Source organism: Dermochelys coriacea, chromosome 4 (genome assembly GCF_009764565.3).
Source record: "Dermochelys coriacea isolate rDerCor1 chromosome 4, rDerCor1.pri.v4, whole genome shotgun sequence".
Classification (NCBI taxonomy): domain Eukaryota; kingdom Metazoa; phylum Chordata; order Testudines; family Dermochelyidae; genus Dermochelys; species Dermochelys coriacea.
In genome coordinates, this window is record NC_050071.1 from 70083566 (window position 1) to 70111324 (window position 27759).

The 27759-nt window shown below is 40.4% G+C and overlaps 1 protein-coding gene across 12 annotated transcripts in view; it reads right to left on the reverse strand.

Annotated features, from left to right (window-relative positions):
* SPOCK3 (SPARC (osteonectin), cwcv and kazal like domains proteoglycan 3) overlaps positions 1-27759 on the reverse strand; it is a 404141-nt gene that overhangs the window by 183908 nt on the left and 192474 nt on the right. The gene's annotated exons all lie outside the window — the stretch shown is intronic.

Consider the following 27759-nt stretch of genomic DNA (forward strand, 5'->3'; position numbering starts at 1 on the left):
TTTCAATAACAGAACAAAGCAAAACAGCACAATCAATGATGTACAAACTCGGGCTGTGCAAATTTTTCAACTTTCACTTAAAGAGAAAAGCAGATTCTCAGGATTTTTTTTTTAAAGTGTGTGAAATTAAGCATGTTTTACAACATATTTAAAAATCCTAAATAACTCCCCTCCTCCCTAGCTCACCAGCACACACAAATGGAAATTCACATGATATTTAGACCTATGAAGGTTTATAGACGCCAGCACTGACTGCTAAGTAGACTTTTAAAACAAGTAGCCGCAAGCAAAAAGACAGCAGGGAAATCACATCAGAAGGTATTTCTGAAGGAATACCACAGGACACCCCACTAGCCTACCAAAGACGTGAATTATTAAATGGGGAGGTAGAGCTGAATACAATTCAGAGGAACGTGAAGGCTCAGGCCTTACCTTCTCTTTTCTACTATGAAGAGTAGGGTGAATGGTACTCCTAAGGGCATTTTTTTGCACCAAAAAATTAAAAATTCTGCAGCAAAAATGTAAAAGTTCTGCACACAATATTTTAAAATTCTGCAAAGTTTGTCAAATAAACGTGGAGAATCCATCATGGTACTAGGGCGCACAGGCCACTGGCTGCACAGAGGTGGGAGATCACTGTGCAGCTTCCCCCAGGAAAAGGACTCAGCGGTGAGCCCTGACACAGCGCAAGGACTGGGCCTGTCCCAGAAACACCCCAGGACCCTACCCCTCTGTGCCAGGTGCACTGGGTATGGGCACGCTGGCTCAAGAAGGTAGGATTCAAGTGTGGAGAGCTTAGTGTGGGGGATCCAGGTGTGGGTTAAGAGGGTTCTGTGTGGGACAATTTGGGTGCTGGTGGCTCAGTGGGGGATCCAGGTGCATGGGGAATCAATGCATAGGGGCTTGTTGGGGGGTCTGGGTGCAATGGTAATGGGACTCTGTGGGGGGGCGGTGTCAAAGTGAAGGTGGTTGGGGCTCAGCAGAGAGGGATCTGGGTGTTGGGGGGAGAGGGATAGACCTTGTCAGGAGGGTCTGGGTGTGGGGAGCTCAATGGGAGCTCCAAATGCTGGAGGAGTGGGGCTCATTGGGCTGGGGAGCCAGATGCAGTTGGTTGGCTCTTGGTGATATGGGGATCTGGGTGCAGGTGGCTTGTCTGGATGGTTCAGGTGCAGGGGGAGTGGGGCTCATAAGGGCAGGGTTCTGAGTGTGTGTGGGTGAGGCTTGGCAGGAGGGTCTGGGTATGAGGGGATCTGGATTTATGGGGGTTGGACAAATAGGGGAGCATCTCCCTGTACAAGGATCCTCTCCCCCAGCCAGGGGAGAAATTTGGGTGTGGGGCTGACTCGGCCCCAAATGCCGTGCAAGGGAAGAGAAAGTTCTGTCCTCTCCAGCCCAGCTGGAACTAGCAGCTGAGCCCTGCACAGGGAAGGAGTCACCAGTTGAATCTTCCCAGTCCTGCCTCCTGTGCCAGTGATTTACCTCTCTGTCCGCTGCTCTGGGCCCCTAAAACATGCTGCTAGGGAGGGTCACATATCCGCTCTTATGGCTTCCTTGTCAGAAAGTCATTTTTCTGCAGAGAAGCAAAAGGAATCTGTGGGGGACATACATTCTGTGCATGCACAGTAGTGCAGAATTCCCCCAGGAGTAGAATGGGAATGTTAGCTGCTTTTCTGGAATCCAGCTCACACATGGTTTGCTATTTTGTTAGCAGTGCAAAAGTAGCAACTACAGCACTAACTTTGCATCAAGAGAGGAACTGGCCCCTCCAGTTTAAATATTTATAAAGACAAACAAACAAAAAAGTAATTCTCAGTTTTGATGCTCCCTTAAGGTGATTGATCTGTTACAATTAAATTCATAATGGAAGAATGAACAGTTTAATGCACCCTTCATTGTTCAGTCTTACCCAATGTTGTAGTATTGTATCTTTTAATAATTTATTTTGATTTAATATACATACAGCAACATATCAAAATGACATCAATTATAGCATATCAATACACATCAATGTCTATATCTTATTTTACATCAAGAATTCTTCAGATACTGGGGAACAAACATAAAAAATGGATCAGAAAATGTTCATGAAGCTTTATTTTGATGGTGCTTATCATAGCATCCAGGCACATATTCAACGTGGAAGAAATCATTGTCCAATCAAATCCTCGAAACTGAAGGGCTACGTAGAAATACAGTGAGGATAATGTACACAATTTGGATATAAATAAACCACATCGAAGAATACAAACGATTTGGAGAAAAAGTTGTAAAAAGTATTAAAATAAAACATACTGATGCAAAAATAAATGTTTACATTGATTTACTTGAATTAGTTCACATGTAGCTACTACTACACATAAACTGATTTTCCAACAACTTTGAGACAGCATTCATTGCAAACCAGTTAAGACAGACAAAATGGAAATTACTAAAGACTCAATGTCCGCTTGAAGTGGCTACCTTGAAGAAAAGTGAAGCCATCAGAAGAAGAGGGAAATCTAACCACAACTGCAGAGAGAGAGAGAGAGAATGCAAGTAGAGTGTGAAGAGATCTGGGCAGAATCACTTGATCGGAACAGCAGAGAAAGAGAGGTGAGAATACAGAGCTATGTAGCTGTGAGGTAAACAAGCTTTGCTGGTGAAGGGAGGATGCTGAGGAATAGAAATAAAGAATAAGGCCATGGGGTAGAGGAAGATGTTGCAAAATGAAACTAGGATAAGGAAAACAAATGGGAAAAATATCTTCTGAATATGTTTAGATGACAGTCCAAGCCATAAAGAAATTGTGATATAAATATTTGACTTGTATCCAAAGTGACTGGGCAAGCAATGCTCACTGTAGGTGGAGTTCATTGTACTTGCAGACACTCTTTTACATCATTACTTGCTCTGGGTCAGACAGCACTTTGTGCTTGCCCAAACATCCCACAGTACTTCTCAGTCCATCACCTTGCCACCCAAAACTACATTTAGAACCACACAGGGATTTTGACACCTCACTGCCACTTCAGCCACCTAAATACAAAATGTGGATACTCAAAATCCCTGCTCAGCTGCTGCCTAACCTATTAGGTGCCTTTTTATAAATAATCATTTATTGGTGTGAGTGCGAGAGAGAGAGAACGAATGAATTGTATACCTTAGTAGTTAGCACACTCTCCTAGGAGACCCAGAGTCCAGTCCCTGTTTCAATTAATATTTAAGAATTTCATACAAAGTGGAACAGCTTCAACAGGAGAGACAGAGACCCACACCAGAATCCCTGAAGTCCCTGTGGTTAGGGCATTTACATGGAAGGTGGGAGACTTGGTTGCAAGTACCTGATTCAAAACAGGTGTGTGTAGAGTGGGAGAGGATGTTGAAATTGGGTGTCCCATATCCTAGGTGAGTGCTCTGACTACCCAACGATAGGTTACCAGAGGAGCATAGGTGCACCACCATTGTCCTGGGTTTTTGCAAGAAAAGCACCTGGACCAGGTGAGAGCTAATTCCAAAAGATGGCTCATAGCTGCAAATCCAAAATGGAGATAGAATCCTCAAAAGGAACGTGGACATACTAGGCAGAAGAATAACTAAAGTTAGGCATTGCAACACTGAGCTTAATTTCCCTTTGTGGATTTAGCTCTCAAAGTATTAATTCAGATTCCAATCACCCCAAACTACCTTTACATAGGGATACACTGATGTCACTTCCAAATTTAATCAAGATGTCTTTACTTAGCTTTGAATTAAAAAAACCCTTAACATGTGTGGAAACACAACAAAGCCACATGTCAGAAAATTAACAAAGAAAGAAGTGATGGTAAATGATCATTCTGGAACTTTCATCCCTCGTAGATTTTTGGCATCCATGTTTTCTTTCTTGTAAGGCTTACTGAAACAACGTATGAAGGTACTTTAATTACAGATGTATTTCACCACAATCTAGAATGAAGTTTACACTCTAAACTAGGATGGAGAGTGTAATAAATCAATAGATAAAGGTGGCTATAGGTCTGTCCTCAAGCAAGCCGAAGCACAAAGCATAAAAAAAAAAATTGGTTCGGCCCAGCTAAAAAAGCCTTCCAACTGGATTCCTGTTATTCTCTATGCATTCCACATAGCTGGAAATGATTTGGCATCATTTATTCATTCAGGATAATTACAGGTTTAGTGATAATGAAGAAGAAATTCATGCTCCGGCTAGGTTCTGTTGGTGTGTGGATAATGCAATACTCAAACATACTGTTCTTTTAGCAATTGCTACTTAATTTTTGGTTTCAGAGTAGCAGCCGTGTTAGTCTGTATTCACAAAAAGAAAAGGAGTACTTGTGGCACCTTAGAGACTAACAAATTTATTAGAGCAAAGCTTTTGTGAGCTACAGCTCACTTCATCCGATGAAGTGAGCTGTAGCTCACGAAAGCTTATGCTCTAATAAATTTGTTAGTCTCTAAGGTGCCACAAGTACTCCTTTTCTTTTTACTTAATTATTGTAATTCCTGAATGTAGACATTTAAATCTCAAAATGCAGCTTAAATTGCAGGTATAGCAAGATATGTCATAGTTCCTTCTGAAGTATATCACAGAGACCTAGCCCCTTGCAAATCAAATTTGTGACGTTTCTTTCTATTGCAAGCTGAACAAGTACAAATTGCTGCTTTGTTTAATCATCAAGATGATTAACTGAAAGGCAAACTTTGATAATCACATTTCTTTACTGAGCAAAGTATTTTTGCACTATCCATCTCCAAACTAAAGATTCGACCCTCAAAAATAACCTTCAAATAGAACTCATAAGTAGTACCCCAAAAATCACCTTTGTGACTTAATAGTAAAATTTAACTCAAATTTAAGCCAATTAGTCCATCTATTTTAGATTTTCCAGAACACAAAATATTCTAATGGTTCTGGGGATGACTCCCCCATCACTCTGAACTAGGACCATAAAGGAATGCCCAGTGCAGCTTTAGATTTAAAAAGACCACCAAGAGAGCCTAATAGATAGAAATTAGGAAATCTTGCTACTGTTCTTTGGGTAAAGGAGCCAGCTAAAATGCCGAGGCATGGAGCTGGAATAAGATTTGAGTGGGAGGGTTAATAAGAACTTGGGGGGGGAGGGGCAAAGCAGTTTTGGGTTTAAAGGATGGAAGAAATTTTTCCTGAACCAGTTATCTGTATTCACATTTAAACTAGAAAAAAAAAAACTATGAGTGAGCAGCACAAAAGAGTACCTTTTCTTTTTATTGTGTTCAGCACACACATGCAGTACAAGATAGGCATTTCTATTGCAAGAACAGCACTTGAAAAACCTATTTCCCAGTGAGTAAGTGAAGTCACTGGGACCTGCAAGCAAAGTAGCTGGAGCTGGTAACACCTTCCCCTGCCTGGAAGCATTGTTGGCCAGAGACTATTGTTTCTTTGAGGTTTTGTCTAGATCAGGAAAAGACATGGAGATTAGGCTGGGGTTAGCGAACACACAGTAGCTAAACCTGACTTATCTTGGCCTCTTTTCCTAATTGAAAAAGAAGCCCAAGAGCAGGAATGGAGGAAGTAAGGGAGCAAAGCAATTCAAGAACTAATGTTGAAGTGGAGGGGGTGGGACAGAGGGAGTGAGAAGGGAGCCTCTGAGTAGATAACTGCATATGGAGGAATATGAATGAGACAGAATGAGATAGATCAAGAAAGAGGACTTAGGCTTAGCACTGCAACACCTAGCTTTAGGTGCCCTGCCACCCAGCAGGGTGATTGTGATCATTGTGATTGTGGTGGTAATATACTCAAAAGAGTGATTAGAGATGTGGGAGACGTGGGTTCAAAATCCATACTCTGCCTGATTCGAGGCAGATTGAACTCAGCTCTTCCACCTCACAGGTTAGTGCCCTACCCCAAAGTATCTTACAGTTCAGCAGTTGCAAACCTGGTTTCTACTTTCTGCTCTGAATCAGACAAAGGGGAAATTTGAACTTAGGTTTCCCATACCCTGGGTGAGTGCTCTAAGCACTTGGTTGTCAGGTATAAGAGGGTGACCTAATCAGATAAGTGTATTCTTAGGCAGACATTTACACTCAGCTTTTGGAATGTGGGACTCGTATGCAAATGGAGCTAGGGCCCCCTTTCTGCTCCAAATTCTCAACTGGGAACTTCCCAAATGAGTTTGGCTGTGTGCTTGTGGGGGGGAGGGGCGGGGGGGAGAAACGGAGGAGAGAGAGAGAAAGAACACTGAGGAATCGCTGTTCAAATCTCATATTTCTCTTAGGAGTAGAATAATCCTCAAATATTTTGATTCAATGCATCACTTTTCTCCTTTCTTCCATATTTTCAAATGTGAATGTGCTGTCAAACTCTCGGGTCTGTTCTCCTGCACAACAGAGCAGTGGGAGTCATTTACCATTTCACTCAGGACAGTTTGTACCTCATCCCTACCATATACACAATCCTAAAAAACATTAAATTGTCATGTCTGAAATATTTTCCTTGTGTCAGACTGTTCAGAGCATATTAAATTTTGTATTAGCCTACTTAAGGCAAGTAGGATTTACTTTCAACATCATTAAGTTAATTATAAGAAAAATACAGTACTCATAGGATGCGAGTACATTTTACTGTACTATTAATATAATTTTATAAATTTTTGTGTTTTATATATGTTCTCCAATTTCCTGATATCACTGAAAGGGCTATGACAAAAGTGATTCCAACATTAGACAAACCCATCATTTTTGCTTTTGACACTAATAAAGGGAGTGCGGGCAGCAGTAGCTATTGAGGATGCCCAATATTTCCCATTACAAGACCCTATTTAAAGTTGCGTATAAAACTTTGACCACTTGGTCTGAAATTTTCTATGCCTAGTATCTGCCACAGGGTGAATTCTTTTAGAATGTTTTGGCCAAAAGACATTACCAACAATGAGGCTAGGGAAAAATATGTTAACTATGTTTTGGAATGATCAAGAAAAAAGTTCTGGCAATCTTATTTGAGATACTCAAGCACCCCAAATCTCTTATTTGAGATACTCAAGCACACCTCACTCTTTGGCAAGGGGTGGCATTTTGTGCGTCTTTTATCACCCCCATGAAAATACAGTAAAGTTATAAGCCTCTGAAAAATCTCAGTTTGCACATGCTCACTAGAGACTTAAGAGATTAGCAGCTAGAATCTCCAAAGATTCTATCTTTAGTGAGCATGCTCCAGTCCCTCACAGCTCCTAAATTTGACTGGACTGCATATGTGCCATTCCCACAGAGCAACTGAACATGCTCCCACCCAAGAATTCAGGGGTGAGGCTGGACTTTCCCTATAACTGCAGATCCTGGCTGCTCTGGACCAGAGTGGGACTGGGCACCATCTCTCCTGTGCTCTCAACGACTCTCCCTGCTGACACCCAGGCAGCATTCAGAAGGAAGCCACATGACTCAAATGCAGAGGGGACAAGAGCCATACTGGGGGGAATGGAAATTAGTAGTTTGGGACAACAAGTCTGGCAAGAGTGGGACTGGAGGTGGCAGAGAGAGGAAAACTGGGACTGGGAGATGATAAGGGAGACTGGGAAGGGCTAGGCAGGGAAACTCAGCCTTGGGGAAATTGGAACTGGTAACTGAAGGGGTGGAGCCAGGGAAGCTTCAACTTGGGCTAGAAGACAGGAAGTTGGTGAGAGAAATAAGGGGGAGGGAACACAGAAATCATACGAGGAACTGTGTGGAGAGCATGCGTGGGGGGGAACACTGGACAAGAGGACTGGAAATCAAGAGGGGAATGGCAGTGGTAATGGGGGTGGATGGGAGACATCTAAAAAGGAGCTGTGTAGACAAAAGACACTGGGACAAGTAGTCAGGGAAGGGTGCGATTGAGACAAGGAATTGAGGAAGGGGGAGTCTAGGACTAGCTCAATAAGGATACTGAGATGAAAAGCCCAAAGAGTGGAGACTAGGCCAAAATAGGCAAAGAGAATATAACTGGGACAAAGAGGACTGGGACGGGGCAGGTTATCAGGATTGGACAGAAGATGTAAACTGGTGAACAGCGGAGCGGCTAACAAAGGGAATTTGGCTGGGAGTTCGCCTGGGGCTCACTGAGGCGTTCATCTTTCAGGCTTCTCTGAGTAGTTACTGCAACAGCTGAGGAAGCTCTTGGAAGGTAATATGGATGGTAAGTGTCAATATCTATTTTTTCAAGCTTGCTTTTTAAAAAAGCCTTGGAAGTTACACAAACTAAAAACTATATTAAAAGAACATTAAATTAAGATTGCAAAGTCAAGTGCTCACAAGTTAGGAAATGCCAGAACTACGGTTGCCTGTGCAACCTTCCTTTGGCTGTCTTGTGCATATGCATTATGATACAGTGTTTAAATACACAGTCGTGTAGTTATTTTTCCATTTCTATTATTTTTTTGTTTAGTAAATAATGTATGTATACAAGTTTACTAAAAGCAAGTTCATGTTGTTCCTGTCTGCCTTCACATTCAAAAGTAAACTTTAAATTACAATATGAGCAGCTTTGTATGTTTGAACTGCCAGGTGTTGTTAATATAAGGCTGAGTAAGCGATCAGCACAGAAACCAGAACCAGTGTCTGATAGGTAATTACAGATTTGACAGCCAATTTTGTGGTACTAAATATGATTAAATATAGCTTCAAGTCATTGAAATGACTTTCTTTTCTGAACCTTTCTTAACATATTCAACTGTATGAAGCTTATGCAACCCACTCTAAACAAAAGTAAAAAAGTGATGGAATCCATAATATAAGAACTCTGCAATGCAGACTGAAAAAAACCCGTTTATGTAATTACACATTAATACATCTAAATATCAGTAGACAGACTCTAGCTGCTTTGTATTTCTACAGCCCTGAAAAATATCCATAAATCAGCCTCAATAGGCTCTGTCACAGGTTTATGGTTTTGATATGGTTTGATTTAAGCCTTTGTCAAAAAGACTAAGTATTGGATAGGCACTTCTTAAAACTTGCCATATAAACTGAAATATATAAATATAATTAATACTGCTTCCTGATAGTCATTAAGTTTCCAAGACAAATATTATTTCCTTTGGGGTTCTCACACCTTCAGAATGTATAAGGAAATAAACTTCATTGTCAGGATAAAATTAAAGTTTTGTTATTTGTACACAAAACAGAACACACCATTTGGTATCTACTGCTAGGAGTATTTCTTCCTATTTCTAAGTTAGTAGAACTGTACCATGTTGCTGTCATATTATAAAACCTTCAACTGCACTTGAAATGCATTTAAATTGCTAATTCAATACAAATAAATCTTAATCCAATGTTAAATGGGAAATTTTAAATCACAAAATCAGGAAATTGTTTCATTTTCAAAGGGCAAAATCCATGGACACTCCATGTGGTTAGCTAAAGTACAAAAGCAACTTAAAAGCTTCAAATAGGCTATGGAGGGCTGCAGTAGGGAGTCTCTGAAGGGTGTCAGATTAAAACAAGTAAGGAAGGAGTCATGTTGAAAATACTAATTCACCAAAAATGTTGATTCTATGAAAATAAATTGGATTGAACCACCTTCTCAAACTAGATAAATAGTCACTTCAGGCATGAGATACATGTTCAAAGTCCCAATAGTTTTTAACATATAAAAACATAGTTTGTAAAAGTGAACTTTAGTAGATTCTGCTTTATAAACAAATAAGTTATGAATTTATTTGGCCAACACACTGTGAAAGTATTGAGATTTCTTGCACCTCTTACAATCACTAAATCACACAACCTCTAAATTAGTTTGCAATAAAATAAGAAGTTGGAAACCAACTTCATTCCATCTTAATGTTTTTGAAATTCTGGACCTTTGATGCTATATGAAGCCATTCTAAAAGGAAAAAAATGGTACACACATTTTTGAACTGAACTGAGGGGGTTCACACAGCTCTAACTGCAACAAGATGTTGCATTCTGAGGTGGTCCACTGAATGCATCCGATGAAGTGAGCTGTAGCTCATGAAAGCTTATGCTCAAATAAATTTGTTAGTCTCTAAGGTGCCACAAGTACTCCTTTTCTTTTTGCAAATACAGACTAACATGGCTGCTACTCTGAAACCTATTCAAATAAAATCATTCTAAATGTTTTAAGATAATAAACTCTTTGGGACAAAGACTGTCTTCATTTTAAATCTCTATATAGTGCTATATATATTTTCTGCACTTAATAAATAAGAATTAGTCTTTATTATCGTTGCTGAACTGTCCTAAACAACTGCTGCTAAAATACTGTACCAGCTGATTAAGATACACTGTGGGTAATGAAGCTTCCATACGTTCCAGATGGCCATTCTGCAAAACTCCTCAACAGAGGCTTCAACTCAAATGAAGATCACTGTCCTATGGAAGGAGACTTTCTGAGCAGAAGCAATCAGCAACCGTGTAAAAATATTGACTATACAATTGAATCCAGACTTGAGGAGAGAAAATAAAAAGTGGGCTTTCCCATTCCCTATCTAGGAGCAATCAATGAAGATTACAATGTAATTTCCATTTCCAAGATCATGGGTCTATGCAGGTACATCTTGAGAGCCTCATTCCAATTTAGAGTCTAGGAATACTTTTTCTGCTGAGGTTAGGCACAGAAGTTAAAATGAAAGGAAGAGACTGACTCTGGAAAACAGAGAAGATACTGGGCATTACCTTTTCTTTATGGAAATCTACAGGGAGTACCAGACCAGAGATGTCTGCTAATTTACTGACTGTTATGGCTGATCAGATGGAACCAGAAAGAGACTGTTCCAGGATAGGAACAGCAAAAAGATGGAACTGAAGTTCCAAAGGCATTAAAAAGAGGATGAGAGACTCAAAAGAGCAACCATGGATCTAGCCAAGTACATGATTATGGGATGAAACACTGAACTCTAAGAAAAAAGAAAAGGAGTACTTGTGGCACCTTATGCATCCGATGAAGTGAGCTGTAGCTCACAAAAGCTTATGTTCTAATAAATTTGTTAGTCTCTAAGGTGCCACAAGTACTCCTTTTCTTTTTGTGAATACAGACTAACACGGCTGCTACTCTGAAACCTGAACTCTAAGGTAACTGTGGTGAAAAAAAGTTGTCCAAATCCTCCTATAAAAACTCTAAATTTGTGGGGGACAGGCTTCCAGCTCCCAAGAGTTGCATGGGGAACAGAAGGTTATTCAAGTTCTGAAATCAACAAGCTACTTTACTCTAAGTTGAAGCAGGATGTTGAAAACACTGCCAAAACTATGTTCCTGAGCCCAATCACAAGTCAAATGTTTTAAATTAAAAATTAAAGGGTTGGTGTGGATCATGGAATTCTGGTTCAGGAGGTCTGCTCAGTCTGGGAATGAAATTAGAGGGCAACTTAGAGGTAAAGTAGATCTGCAAAACATGATTTTCTTGACCAGGCTGGGTCTATTATGCTCAACTATTTTTTTCCATTCTACCTTCCTACAGACCTTTCAGATGAGAGAAACAGCAGAAAAGGTAAGGGCTCATTCACATCCAGCTGATATGCATACTCTGCCGAACACTTATGGATATCAGTACCTTTTACGGAATCAATTAATCTGATTGGATCCACCACACTCTTCAAAAAGAAAGAAATACGGAGGAAAGGAAGATGTGTCAGTTCCCTATGGAAAGATCATTTTCTGAGATGAAACTTTGTCCTGTTCAGCCACGTGATTTAGGGCATGAATGGCACTGGTGGACTTCAGTGTCTTCTGTGTCTATTAGCACAGACATATCTCACCTCTTGGAATTCTGTTAGTTTAGACATTCAATCATCATTCATTTAATAACATTCCCAATTTACTACACAGTATTTAGCTGCACAGCTCTGAGTTCTAGAATGTTGCTGGAGTGCCTCATCTCCTAAAGAGACCATTTTCCTTGTACTGAATTGAAATTAGAGTGAGCCCAGCACACAGTAGGAACTAGTACTTGTATTTACAGGTCTTCTCCTATCCACAGAGAGGGGAAGAGGTAGAAAGGCAGGAGAATTCTAGAATGCCCCCGAATCAAAAGGGACAGAATCTTGATTAAAAACTAGAAATATCTTGAGGGACCCATCAATATGGCTCTGCTAAAAAAGTGATTGAATTGTGTGATTCTCTGAGAAGACAGAAAACTCTTCTGCAGATGACTATTTCTATTCATCTGTAGGTGAGTTATTCTCATACAGAGTTATTGTTGTGGTGCAGATGTGCAAAAGCTTACAAAAGTGTAACACATAAACAGTCTCCATGACTACTAGCCAAGTACATGGAATGGACAGTACCTTGCCCAGAAGAAACTTTAACTGGAAGTAGAATAAAATCAAAGACCTTTCTAAGAGGACTGAGAAAAAGGAATATGAAGGCACACTTCCCTCAAATTTGACTAAGGCAAGAAAGTGCCCATAGCTATCCACTGCCATAACTATTCTATTATGAAGAACTGAATAAGAGTGTCTCGTGTAATTAGTTGTCTATCTTATATTGATTTCTTAACTTGATGTATACTTTTTTGTTTGTTTCTTTGAATTGTGTTGAGGCCCTGGCACTAATAAATCCCTTATTTGCCCAACCTAGAATATTAGTTGTATGGAAAAGGTGTAAGGAGATTCAAGAGCAAATCAGGCAATTTAAGCAAACTATGTTAAAAACATGTGAAAAGGGATACCAGGGGATTTCATTCTGCCACAAAAACAACAAAACCTGAGCGGTAGGAGCAATACATGTTTATAAAGTAAAAAAAAGGATCTCTCTGTTATCAATAAAGCTAAGATTTTGTCATGGTTATTTTTTTAGTATAAGTCACGGACAGGTCACAGGCAATAAACAAAAATTCATGGAAGCAGTGACCCGTCTGTGACTTTTGCTGCTGTGGCTCCATGGTTTCTTCTGCCACCATGATGGCTGGGAGCTGCAGAATTCTCTCCCCCCTCCCTGTCAGGCTGTCCCCAGTCTCTGGAACACTGAGGAGGCTGTCACCTGTCGCCAAAACCTTGCAGGGGTGAGGGCTCTGGCTGGGAGTGAAGCTCTGGTGTGGGGCTGGGGATGTGGGGTTTGAGGTGCAGGAGGAGGTGCAGGCTCTTTGGTGGGGCCAGGGACGAGGTTTGGTGTGAAGGAGGGGGTTCCGGGTTGGAACAGGGGATTGGGGTGCAGGGGGTGAGGGCTCTGGCTGGGGGGTTGGGCTTTGGGGTGAAAGAGTGAGCTCAGGGATGGGGCAGGGGGTTGGGGTGTAGGAGGCAGTGCGGGATGCAGGGTCCTGAAGGCACTTACCATGGCTCCCAGTATGTGGCCACCAGGTCCCTGCAGCCCCGATGCGCATGGGCAGCCAGGCAGGCTCTGTGTGCTGCCCTCATGCCTGGAGGCATTGCCCCATCAGCTTCCATTGTTCACGGCTCCTAGACAACGGGAGCTGTGAGGCCGGCACTAGGGACAGGGGCAGTGCATGGAGCCTTCCTAGCTGCCCATGCTCCTAGGGGCCGCAAGGACCAGACGCCAGCTTCCAGGAGCCGCGCAGAACTAGGGCAGGCAAGGAGCCTGCCTTAAGCCCAGGCCCCCGCTGAGCCACAGATTGCACTTTTCGACTGGGCGTTCTGGTCAACAACCAGATGCCTGGCAACCCTAGATGTCTCTAAATTCAGATATACTGTTATGCCCATAAATTATGAAGTAAACAGTCCACCCAATACCCATATATGACCGTGTGCCCAATTATATAATTTAAAACTTGCTCAGAGGTTGGTATGCAGCCTTGCCTTTTGAATGTTCTTTTTGGTAGATATCCTACAGCCAATGCACTTTTCTTGCCATACAGAACCATTTGAGGAATTTAGTTCATTATAGATGTATTTGTTTGAAAGTTGCAATATCGTAGTGCAGCAAGGGCAATACTACATATTAATCACCTAATGTGAAACCCATTTACCTGAAATATCAAATCTCTCTTCATTTTGCCAGCATGGTAGCTCAGCAAGCTAGAGGTTAATATTGCAAGTGCTTTTGGAAACTAATTCTAGCAACAGGAAAGTTGTTTGTTGAAAAGAGTAAACGAAAGGAAGATGCTATACAAGCCCTTTTGTTTGGTTCATTTGGCACAGATACCATGGAAATCAAACAAACAATCACAGACATGTAGGGCTGGAAGGAACCTTGAGCAGTCAGTTAGTCCTGGCCCCTTCATGAGGCAGAATAAAGTAAACGTAGACCATCCTTGACAGGTGTTTGTCCAACTGTTCTTAAAAAGCTACACTTCCAGGGATTCTACAATCTCCCTTTGAAACTTAATTCAGTGCTTAACTATTCATATATATTTTTTCCTTGTAGCTAACCTAAATCTTCCTTGCTGCAGATTAAGCCCATTACTTCTTATCCTACCTTATTTTGACCTGGAGACTAATTGACATCATCCCCTTTATAAATTCTTTAATATATTCGAGGACAGTTATCAGGTCGGCCCCTCAGTCTTCTCTTCTCAAAACTAAATTGTGCTTGAATACAAATATTCAAATATAGTCAATTGAAGCTACAGATGTTAAGCACCATTGAAAATTATTTCAATCACAGAAAGTTCCTAACTATATATTTAGGAATTCTAATTGAGGCAGGCAAGCTTGACAATTTTAGCTTAAGACTTTTCACAGTCTTTAACAATGATAATTCTTAGCACTTATATGTTTTTACATTTTCAAGATGCTGTCACATTCACCACAATGTGTATCTGAGTTACATATTATCTCTGTTTTACAGATAAAGAAATGGAGCCAAAAGTTACACAGCAAGTCACTGGAAGAACGGGAATTAGAAATCACCTCTTTAGGTATTTATGCCAAAAATCTTCCTTTCAGAAGGATGATGCAGTTTTACAATGGGAATTGTAATTGCAAAAATAATGCAATGTCTTGGAAAGAGAATAAATAATAATAATAATAATAATAATAATAATCATACTGAATGGTAAACGAGGGTCTTATCAATTTTTCTTAGCCATCAGCCTGTTTTTCCCAGTAAGTTTTATAAAACAGTACCTTTCAAGTTAATTATCTGACAGATGTATTTCACTGTCATTAAATTATGGTTTCATTGACTGCCACCAAACCATGTGTGATAAAATCCCCCCGCTCCCTCCAGTAATCTGGATAATGACAACAGAAGTGATTATCCATTTTCTGACTCAGGTAACTAATGCATTGTTAGACACTCCCATCTATAATTCTAATCAATTATAAATTAAAACTCATAATTTCTATTTAATAAAGCACTATAGCTTTAGCACTGATCTCTCAAATATATACACGCTACCTTGTTAGTAAAATGTAATTTAATTCCAAATCATATTTTACATATGAAATGTGGTTCTACTGTGATTTTGTAAAAATAATGTCATGATGTCCCATCTCTGTAAACTTTGAGATCAAATCTTATCAGTATACAAGCAAATATAGATATACATTTTTAATTGGCAATACTGCTAACTCAACCCAAACTCTTAGTGTCAAGAAGAGTACCTACCATCTGGCTCATGCATCGACAACAATGAAATCTGTAACTGGAACTTAAACAATTCTGATGGGAAATGTACCAACAAGCTTCCATATACCTGTGCTGGCTCTACAGTGGTACTAGTAGTAAAAGATAGGGGGGAAACAGTTTTGTTAGGAAAAGCAAATAAACGTGACTGAATACATACTGGAAACAGGTTTACCTTGTCAGATTTTTATGCCATTGCATTCCCAAGTAGAACTCTACCTAATAGAAAATTGTCTATAGAAGTGTATTTTTAAAAACACATACGCAAAAACAGAAACAAAAACAAAAATATCAGTTCAGTTGTGGGGATTAGTTACCAAAACACTAAATGACAAAGATACCAACATGTTTTCCAATCACTGAGAGCTTAAAATTTCCTAGTGAAAAGGCTAAAAATCTATTAAATTAATTCCTTTCATTAAAGACTAAAAATACCCATGTCTCTTGTCTCTCTATGGAGTCCTGTATAAACATAAAGACAAAGATGTTAAATTAATTACATTGGAAGACAATCAAATTAGAAAGGAGGCCAGAGGGAGTTTACAGCTCACATACAGGTAAATTTGAGAGATTTATTTAATTATTACAGCTTTAGATTAAGTATCTAGAGAAGATAGAAATATAAAAAAAAGTTGCCAGAAAAAAAGCACGAGATGTTCAAAAGCCTAATCACAGACAAAAATGTCTCTTACTCTGTGTCCTTGTTTTGTTCATCACATTGCATTAAACCAATTTGCAATGCAAACAACACAAATCTTACTCTCCAATTTCTAATCTTTGGAATTAATTTAAATTGAGATATGTCTCTAACACATATACATGACTCTGGTACATAAATAGTACAAATCTTGTTTTGTTTTTTGTTTTTTTTTAATATTCTGGACTTCATTCAACCCAAAGTTCTGGGTGCTGTGTAACACATTGGACCTAAATTTTGCAACTCTGCTTCCCCTTCCCTAACGCCCTCGTCTCCTTACTGTCCATTGTCCCTTACAGTCCAGATCAATTGATACATTAATATAAAAATACCCTAAAGTATATTTTAAATTTTAACTGAAGCTTTCTGGGAAAAGCTAGAGGTTTTGACATTTTGGTAAGAGATAACTGAGGCTTTAGATACTTAGGTCAGGTCTATCCTACAGGCTTTTGCCAGCATAGCTTTGACATTTAGCAGTGTGGGGGGGGGAGGGGAAATCAAATCACTAACAAACATAGCTACACTTGCAAAACTCCCCATGTAGATACAGTTTACAGTTGCAAGAGTGTCCTTTTTGCTGGCATAGCTTGTATCATTCAGGGAGGTGGCTTGCTTAATTACACCACCTAAAGATCACATTTTGCCAGTATAAGAAACTAGGGAGGTTTGCTGGTATAACTAAACTAGCAAAGCCTTTAAAATGTGGGCGAGACCTTACAAAGGCCTGAAGGATAGTTGGAATTTTTGATATCTAGGAAACAGTCTCTTGATGTTGGTAAAGGAATGAAACTCCTTCCTTCCCCTCCCCTCCCCTCCCTTCCCCCCTCCCCCACCCAATCATCATAAACAGGAGGGGCACAAATAATTTAATTTGGGAAGAAATTAACTTTTGACACCAACTGTCTGCTTCACTGCAATCCACACCATATTATGCTACTACAACCTGTAAAACTCCTTTTTGATGTTCCTGCTAAAATGAGGAACCATGAAATAGTTAACAATGCTTACACTGAAAATGTCATCAGTATTAATATCCCATTGAGATGAACAGGAACAGTTTACATATCTCTCAAAGCTATTTACTGCAGCTTCAAGCAGACTCAATCCATCAGTTTGTATTAGGTTCACTTTTGTAGATTATTTTTGTAATCATAAAAAAAGCTAGCGGCTGCCCCTCACCCAAAGAGAAATGAAAGCTTATATTCTAGAGCAAAATTAGATGGCTATTAAAAATGGGTGATGATTTTTCAGTGTTAGGGGAAGGCTCTAGATCAAGACAACATGTTTTATAAGACTTGCCATAAAAAAATTGATCAGTTGACTTGACTATATCAGTTGACTTCTCAGGGCATGAGTGGGAGATAACCAGCTTCAAGAAACCACTCTGATCTCAGCTATATTAAGAAATGATAAGACTCCAACACTAGCTATGGGCTTACTTTATTAATTTAGTTTCAAAATGATATTGTGACAAAGTTCCTCCTCTGCCTTGGTGGATCCTGCGCTTTTTGGCAGATTTGTTCACCTCAGAGGTTCATGGCAGCCTTCAGTTTGACCGCTTCTGCTAGAAGCTCAAAACTGTCATTCATTCAGCTAACCTCATCACTGGCCAGCATGGGGGAAATGGAGAACAATCTCTGCAGTCTCTGTTGTCCCACCTAGTGGGTCAGGGACAGGCCACATCCCTTTCCATATTAGACCTTCCCTTCTGGTGTTGCTCACAGACCAGGTCAACTCCTCCTGTGTCCGATCAGGAGTTGGGGAGAATGGGGGGAACCCAGGCCCACCCTCTACACCGGGTTCCAGCCCAGGGCCCTGTGGATAGCAGCTGTCTACATCTCCTGTATCAGCTGCATCACAGCTACAACTACAACTCCCTGGGCTACTTCCCCATGGCCTCCCCCCCCAGCACCTTCATTATCGTCACCGCAGGATCTTCCTCCTGAGGCCTGATCGCACTTGTACTCCTCAGTCCTCCACAGCACACCTTCTCACTCCCTGCTCCTTGCACACCCCCCACTAACCTTTTTAAACCAGGTATCTTGATTAGTCTGCCTGCCATAATTGATTCTAGTATGTTCTTAATTGGCTCCAGGTGTTTTAATTAGCTTGTCTGTCTTAATTGGTTCTAGCAGGTTCTTGATTGCTCTAGGGCAGTCCCTGCTCTGGTCACTCAGGGAACAGAAAACTATTCATCCAGTGGCCAGTATATTTGCCTTCTACCAGACTCCTGTACGCCACTGGTCTGGGTCTGTCATAATATATAAAAACACTTGTGAGTAGGTAAGAAATGTTGTGTATACAGAAAGAACTATTAAACAAATATATAGTGATTTCTTCAAAATAGGTTTACTTTAGATCTAAAATAGTTAAAAATAAAATAAAGATTTGTTGTCTTTAGTTGCTGGGAAGGCATGGAAAATAATTAGGAGCATCTGATTTTTTTTTAAGATAGATTTGGATTTGTGACCATTATATGCTAGGGAAAATTACTATTTCAAAAATTGATTCAATTATTACTAATGGATCCATTTATTTATCATTCACACTTGGAAGGGTGACACAGCAGGTTTACCCATCATCTCCCCTATAATTCAATTTTGTTATAGAGCTCCTGGCCATTGGCATTAGCCGGGATACTGTTAATTATGGTATAATGGCAAATCAAGACTAGCAAGACTTAATATAGGAATAATCTTTATACAAGTCCTGTGGCTGAAACCTCACTGAAAACTTGCCTTCTAAAAGGACATTCTGACAACTGACTAGTGCACCCCAAGAGGTTCTGAACACCATCGACTCCCAGCAAAGTCGACGAGACACGATCAGGCACAAAATTTCCAGACTCTAGTCTTAGATCAGCCATTTTTCCAAATGTTGGTCATTATTCAGGGATGGGCAACTAAGAACGAGTTATACTTTTGTCTACCATTCAAATAAAATGCTAATCTATTTGGAGGTTCATTAGTGCTTTAATTTAACTCCCTTGCTTTCCATAGTGAGGTCTGATGGCTTTCTCAACTTGGTTTGGCCCTGATTCTGATCCCTTAAAGTTTATCATGGAGGTTTTGAATTTGACATGTCCATAAAGCATGGAATCCTTTTGGGACAGAATGTGACTCAAGAACAGTCCCTTCTGGGACAAAGAACAAGAAAAAAAGCTGGAGAATCTCTTTACTCAGAGAACTTTACCAGGTAAGTCTCTGTGAGTTCACCTCAAAGACACATTCCTGAGAAGAAAATGTTGAGGAAGAGAAAAATAGGATCTCCAGCAAGACCCTGGCACCACTAGCGATAAAGGTAGAGTTTAACTGGAAGGAGGAAGGGTCTGATGAGTTTGCTGATATTTTGGAGGTTAAGATCAGCAACAGAACAAACCTTCTGGGACTTGCAATTACCATCCATGGAATGTTAAAATATGAATATAGCAGTGAAAAAAAAGTTTTATTTTGGCAAGATACATTAAGCAAAAATATTTAAGATGACAAGACTGTTACAAAATAAAATATTTGCCAGACTGGAAAGGATCTAATGATCAATCTCATTTGGCATCCTAACAGTGACATATGCTAGATGCTTCTGAGGATGCTGGAAAACCCAACAATGCATACAGTAAGTGTGCAATACCATTTCATGGTGGGAAGTGATGAAAAAGCAATTTTTTCTGATCTGATTAGTGTATGAATGAAGCATTAGGACTGAACCTATTTAAAAAAAAATCACAAATGTAACTGCTGGTAAAATTAATGTTTATAACAATTTTTTCTCAAAAAAATTGATTGAATATCTGCTTCAATAATATTCTGAAGCAGCAAGTTTCATAAATTAAATATATAAAGTGATATTTCCTTGAATCTACTTTACATCTGTTTTAATGGCAAATGTGTCTCTTTCTTTCTGACTAAGGTTAAAGAAAGGGTTCTCTGTATACCTTTAACTATTTTACATGGCTTTATCATATCCCTTTAACTCTCCTAATCTTTTCAGTCAGTCTCATGTGGACTGACCCCATGCCTCTAGTGACTTCTGCTGCCCTTCTCTAGTCCTTGTTTTGATTTCTGTCATGCCTTTTATAAGCAGACAAGACCAAAACTGGACACATTATGGTACCACTGATTTATTTAATTACAGAACATTTTCAACATATTTCTCTCTCTTAAAACAGAGCACAATACCTTATTCATTTTTAAATCTGCTATGCACTGAGCAGTCATACTTGACCTGTCTACAATAATACCTCCATCTTATTCCCGAGAGGCTTTAAATAATTTAATCCATCCACTGATGGATTTAGAGCTATCATGTACTTATCTGAAAAGAGATAGATATGCCACCATGCTGTCCAACTTCTTTGTTTCATTTGGCCCCTCTGGAGTTCTCACAGTACTCCCTAGTCTTCACAAAACTAAATAATTTTGTGTTATCAGCAAATTTTGTCACACCACTTATCTCCATTTACAAGTATATTAATAAATTTGGAATCATAGAAATACAGGGCTGGAATGGGCCTTAATGGGTCATCTAGTCCAGTCCCCAGCACTGAAGCAGGACTAAGTATTATCTAGAGTAAGGCCATCCCTGACAGGGGTATGTCTAACCTCTTCTTAAAAACCACCTATGAGAGATTCCACAACCTCCTGAGCTAATTTGTTCCAGTGCTTAATAGACTCATTTTATATTTTACAATAATTATTACAACATCCATTTTACAAATGAATATTGAAATAAACGACCCCTATTTATTCAAGTTTTCTAAATATGCTTAGATTACACATTGACTTTGTTTCCTACAAGAGTTCAAAGTTTATATTTGTGCTTTCCTGCATTCCACTCTTTGAATTATGAAAATCTATGTTTGAGTGTGATTTTGATAGCAGTTTCAAGAAGAGTACGAATTTCAAATATGACCCTGTCTATACAAAGTAAACATGCCTTATTGTACAATAGACAAAAATAAGGCAGTGTATTTCAATTTTGTTTCCCACATGCTGTATCCTATTTCTATTGTGCCTTTAAAGTACACTCACATGAAATGTCGTGTAGGTTCAAGACACGTATATATACATATGAGAAAAAGATATGCATCCTAAAAAGAAGAGACCATAAACAAGTTGATTTTGCTTTTATTTCAGCATTAACAGCAAACAATATTGCTGTTGTAAATAATTCAAGAGATATATTATTTTCTACACTTTTTTGCATTTTGCTAATGTTTCAGTAACCATATTTTGCCTTTATAATTTTGTATTTGCTGTTGTGTCTTATTTAGCTTATTTATCAAACAACAAACAAAATCTGTTTAAAGGGGTACATAAATTTAATCTTAACAGATTAATTAGTGTTCATATCTACAGTTTACATCCCTGAACATGCTTATTATTGAAATTACTTCATCTTTGCTATTACTAAGAAGCTACTGAATGTCAGCTAAATTCAGGCTTCTGCATATGTGTGATGGAGTTCTTTATATAGTTTAAGTGACTGCTAAAGTAATGAACTGGGAAAAAAACCTGAACTGGCTGAGGGAGATAATCAATTATAAATTAAAAGTTATCTGTAAAATATGGGATGGGATCTGTAACACCCTAAAGCCACCCCATGAAAAATAAGATGAATGTGTGTGCGCACGTGGATGCATGCCCATTTATGCTTGCTGTGTTTCACATTCACTGCCTTCCATGGTCCACTGTCCAACGATCAGATAACAATGTACCTCAGTCTCCCCATCTGAAAATAGGGGTATTGCAAACCTTCAATCATTAAGGTTTGTACATTGCCTTGGTATATTTGGAGGTGACAAGTCCTGAAATTTTTTAATCAAATGTTATAATAAAGGCTGCATTTAACCCTGTTGTTCAGATGTTCAAATTTCTGAAAAAATTACCTTTGAAAAATTCCAGCCCAGATTTTCAAAAGGAGTTAGTGATTTTGAACGCTTCAAATATTGGGTGCCCAACTTCAAAATTTGTAAAGAGGCCTGATTTTCAGAGAGTGGGTCCCCAAGCCCACCTTGGGTGCACAAAAATCCAAGCAACCAAAAATTACTAGTCACTTTTAACAATCTTGATTCAATTCCCTAGCCTATATGCTTCATCTTCAAACCAGAGATGAATGATATTTATTTTTTGTTTTATGAAAGTTTGACAAAAATCTCTTCACAATTTTAGAGTTATAGGAGAAAGGAAAAATTAAATACAACACAACCACTTTTTCCCCTTCCCGTTATTTTGTGTTTTTTCGTGTTTATTTTTGTTTTGTTTTGTGTCTTATTAATAATTCAAGTGTTTGGTGGGAACCTTCCACTGAGGGTCAAATTCTGCTCTCTTACACCTGTGTAAATTCAGAGTTACTCCACTGAATTCAAACTGAAGTTGCCAGACAATGAAGTGAGCTGTAGCTCACGAAAGCTTATGCTCAAATAAATTTGTTAGTCTCCAAGATGCCACAAGCACTCCTTTTCTTTTTGCGAATACAGACTAACACGGCTGCTACTCTGAAACCAGACAATGGAGTTTCTCTGGATTCACACTTGTGTAGCTAATAGCAAAATATATCCATTTATATACAAACAGTCTTTCCGAAGGCTTAGTAGGTTTTGGAGGTTAGGGAAAGAAGATACATGGGAATGAAAAGACATGTTAGGCATACTCGGCTGGCATCTTCTAAGATTTCAGCAGCTTTTAATGAAGAATAACGATCTTTGTGGTATCACATCCTCTATTTTTCCTATCTGGACCCACATGGCCAGCAGCTGCTTCTTGGGATTTTGTGAAGGTGGGAGACGGTAAGACACAGCACTATCCTTTACATACACACAAAGGACCTGATTCTGAAGACATTGCCTATAGTCATGTTTACTACCATAATTGATCTCACTGGACCCAATTGCTCCATTCATAGTAGTAATGAATACACACAAATTTGAAGGATCAGGAATTTTTTCCTTTGCTGCTCTGACTGCATCCGTTTCTTTGATATATGTGTTGCTGTCCTGTAACCTTGCCAACAAAATGTCACATTCAAACAGCAGCAGCAAAGACACAAACTCTTCCCCTTCTTAACTTCTAGTCCCAGTAGCTTTGTCTACAACAGGGGTCAACAATGGATGCAGGTGAGCCAGTGCTGGATTAATTGCCAATTTAGACAAGAACAAAAACAAAAACAAAGGTATGTGCAGTACCAGTTTGAAACAATGACTAAAATATAATTCTGAAGTATTATTTCACATCATTGGCTCTCTTTATAACTAGGCTACCTGCTGACTGCATTGTGCTAATGTTCAACTAGTAGGCTGGTGGTTAAATTCTGAATTTGGGCTGTCAACTTGGCTGTAAATAAGAAGCCTTTTGATGGCCATTGTGTATCCACAACTACCATCAAAACAGAAGAGCTGCTTGAATTATTGCTATTATTATTAACAGTGTAGACCCTACACAAAAAGAATATGTACTGAAGAGGAAATGGGTAATGCAAACCAACTCGCAGTAAAATGTGTTTTAATTTCCTTGATCAATTTCTGCCTACATTTAGCAAGTTAGATGAGAAACAAAGAAAAAGGATATTTTATTTCTACAAATAGAAGTCATGCTTTTAAAACTTAAAAAGTGTAATATTTCACCCATTATTTTTTCTGACTTTGTTAAATCTAAATTAAAACAAAATATGCCTTATTTATGTAACATTTTCAGGTTAACATATTAAGTAGTATTGCATATACATTTGAAAACAATTTCAGTATAACAGAAAATCATCTGGTAATACACTTAAGCTAAAATTGACCTGAATAGTTCAGATCTTACACACCACATGCTCCACAAAACACTAAGAATAGCTGAAATCACACCCTGCAGCACAGAATACAAAACACATTCATTTTTTTCAGGTCAGTGGAGCTTTTGTACACCTCTTGCTAAGACAAACCATCAATGAAGTGTCAAAAGACCCAATGGAAAAAGTATTCAATAAGGTGCACAAGGAGAAAAAGACACCTGAAAAGCCCTGTAGTCTGAAATATTGCAACTATAAAAGGGGGGGGGACACAATATGCCTCCATTTTTAAATATTTAAAGATGTTTCACTGTTTCACATTAACAATCAATCAATTACTTAGCTAATAAAAACTTAGATGGATCCAAAAAGTGTTTAAAAAAATCTTGAGTTTATTGTCTGTAATTATTAATTTAAAACACACTATAGATGTGCCCCACCAGAAATTCACCTATGTAGGGACGGGCCTTAGGAGTTCCCTGGAATTCCTGGTTTCTGCACCCAGGAAAGCTTTTTCAGACATTGAGAAAGCAAGCTCCTTGCACCCAGAAAACGCAGCCTTAGGTATTCTGCATGGCCCAACTTTTATAGAGTCTGATCCAAGGCATTTGTGCACTTCAACTCAGTTTAGCAGTCGGACCCAATACCATACCAACCACCCACGACCTAAATCAGGGACAAGAGCTGTAAGAGATACTTAATTATTTACAGTATATTCCAGCAGAAGTGGATAGTGATAGGGAGGGAGCATTCAGGTTGAGGTATTTAAAAGTTGCACAGTATTCAGTAACCATATTTCAAGTTACTGAATGCAGACAGTTCCAAAATTAAGGCTGACACTGCTCTGCTTAGGACACCTCATTTATGGATTAACCAAATGGTTTTTACTCTAAGATTGATTTTTATATTAGCCTGACAAATATAGAGCCTGATCCCTGAGCATTAATGTAATTTTATTTGTTCATAACTTGTTTTTATTATCTGCATGATTACTGTACCATAACAGAAATTATGTTTTGACTGACAAAAGATTGCTGCAGATTTGTATTTGGCAAGCGTCACTCTGTTTTTAAATATTTAAATTAAAGTTTGTATAAGTAATGAGTAGTACATGAGCACTAAGCTATACTCAATACACTAAAATAAAACAGATCAATACCTATGCAAAATGCATTTACAAGGCAAAGACAAGTGACATCTCTCTCTTCTTTGTGCATGTTAGCAAGGTTGCATGCACAGAGCATCAGAACTGACCTGATTTTAGCCATACTTAGTACAACCATAAAAACTCATCACATGCTCCTAAGTAACGTTTCACTTTGTCTACCACTATACAAAAAACTTAAGTGTGGTTCTCCTCTGAAGAAAGACTGGAAAAAAAAACAACTGTTCATTGTGCCTCACTAATTTCCATATCAAATGCATTCAAATGTCCCAAAACAGTAGAATCTCAAAGATATGAACACTAGAGTTAGACTGACCAGCCAATCGTATACCAAGTAGAATCAGAAGTAACCAATCAGGCAGCAGCAGAGACACCCCCCCCCCCCGCAAAAGGCAATTACTTTACTGTTCCTGTATTGCAGCCCCACACGCGGGGCAACCACTTACAACAAGACGCTAGGGCTGCCAGTCAGCCAGCACAGCATGAGCAGCGCTGGGGTCTGCACTGCTTTCACCTCTCTCCCTAAGCTAGGAGGGGAATGCACGGTTTTCGTTTCCACACACCTGTTCCCCAGGAGGTGGGCACACAATTTACACACCCACCCCTACCTCTCTTTCTGCTGGGATGTGGACAAGCTTGCAAACTCATGCTGGTGCTAAGTAGGGAGCAGCTCAGCTAAAGCGTGACCTGGAATGTCAGCTGCTGGATCTGGAGCCTGAACTGCGCTTTGTTTAGAGTTATGAACATTTCAGAGTTACGGACAATCTCCATTCGCAAGGTGTCCGTAATTGAGGTTCTACTGTATAAAGATGCTTTTACTGCCAGCCCTACAATCTCAACTGCTGACCTGGAAAGTCAAACCTGATTCTTAGCATTTCTTGCATCATCACAAATAACTAAAGTTTCTGTTAGCTACATTAGATCTTCAGTTACCCCTGTTCTGTAGGCTCTCAGTGACAATGAAGTCTCATTGACTTCAACAGAAGAGCAGAGGACTATTGGAAATCAGTAAAGAATTCTGGTGATGATGCACAAGAACTCATCTCATTCTCTTTTAGCCATGTTGGCTCTAGCACAGGGGTGGGCAAACTTTGTGGCCCGAGGGCTACATCGGGGTTGCGAAACCGTATGGAGGGCCAGATAGGGAAGGCTATGCCTCCCCAAACATCCTGGCCCCCACCCCCCTCTCGGCCCCCTCCTCGCCCCTCCCACTTCCCGCCCCCTGACTGCCCCCGTCAGAACCCCCAACCCATTCAATCCCCCTGCTCCTTGTCCCCTGACCTCCCCCTCCCGGGACCCCCACCCCATGGGACCCCTCATTCAACCCCCCCGCTCCCTGTCCCCTGACCCTATCCACCCCCCGACAGGCCCCCCGGGACTCCCACGTCCATCCAACTGCCTACCACTCACCGCCCCCTTACCATACCACTCAAAGCAGCAGGAGCTTGCATTCCCACTGGAACCAGCCACACTGCCACACACTGCCCAGCAGGAGAGGCGGGCCAGAGCGTGGGTGGTGCAGCAAGCTGAGGCTGTAGAGGAGGGAAGACAGCAGGGGAGGGGCCGGGGGCTAGCCTCCCCGACCGGGAGTTCAAGGGCCGGGCTGGATGTGGCCCACGGGCCATAGTTTGCCCACCTCTGTCTAGCGTCTCAAGGAGATAAAATTGGTAAAAGGGTATTTTTGACACTAACATAGACAGACAGGACTCTGAATGAACACAATTGATAGATCTGCCGAGTACCAAGTTACCATTCTGCATAGCTACTTTTCAGATAAACCTGCACCTTAAGCTTCATCTTAGAAAAAAACAATGTGCCAATGGAAGGAAAAAGGAATCTTATATTGGCTTTTCCCTGAAACTTCTGTTTTTCTTCCTCCTTACTTCTGCTGAATCTAGGGTTGCCAACCCTCCCGGGTTCACCAGGAGACTACCGGAATAGACATCAATCTTCCAGTGACTACTGAAAGCAATCTGGGAGATTTTAATGAGCTGCTAATAGTCCAACCAGCAGTGCAGCAGAGTGAAGGCAGGCTCCCTACCTACCCTGGCTCCATGCCGCTCCCAGAAGCGGCTGGCATGACTGGCTCCTAGGTGCAGGGGCAGCCAAAGGGGTCTCTGCACGCTGCCCCTGCCCAACCACCAACTCCGCAGCTCCCAATGGCTGGGAATCACGGCCAATGGGAGCTGCGGGAGCAGTGTGCAGAGCCACCTGGCTGTCCAAGCCTACAAGCCAGAGGGACATGCTGGTCACTTCTGGGAGCGGCCTGAGGTAAATACCGCCCAGTTGGAGTCCGCACTCCTCAACCGTTCCCACACTTCAACCCCCGGCCACAGCTCCCTCCTGCAACCCCGCTCCCTCCCAGAGCCCGCACTCCAAACTCTCTCGCGTACCCCAAAGCCCTGACCCTGACCCTGAAACAGCCCCCTCCTGCAAGTTGAGCCCTTCATCCCCAGCCCCACCCCAGAGCCCGCACTCCTATCCGGAGCCCTCCTGCCCTCCCGCACCCCAACCCCTTGCCCCAGCCCTAAGCCCCCTTCCTGCATGCTGAACCCTTCATCCCCAGCCCCACCCCAGAGTCCATGCCTCCAGCCAGAGCACTCACCCCCTCCCGCACCCACCCCCTGCCCCAACATAATGAACATGAGTGAGGGTG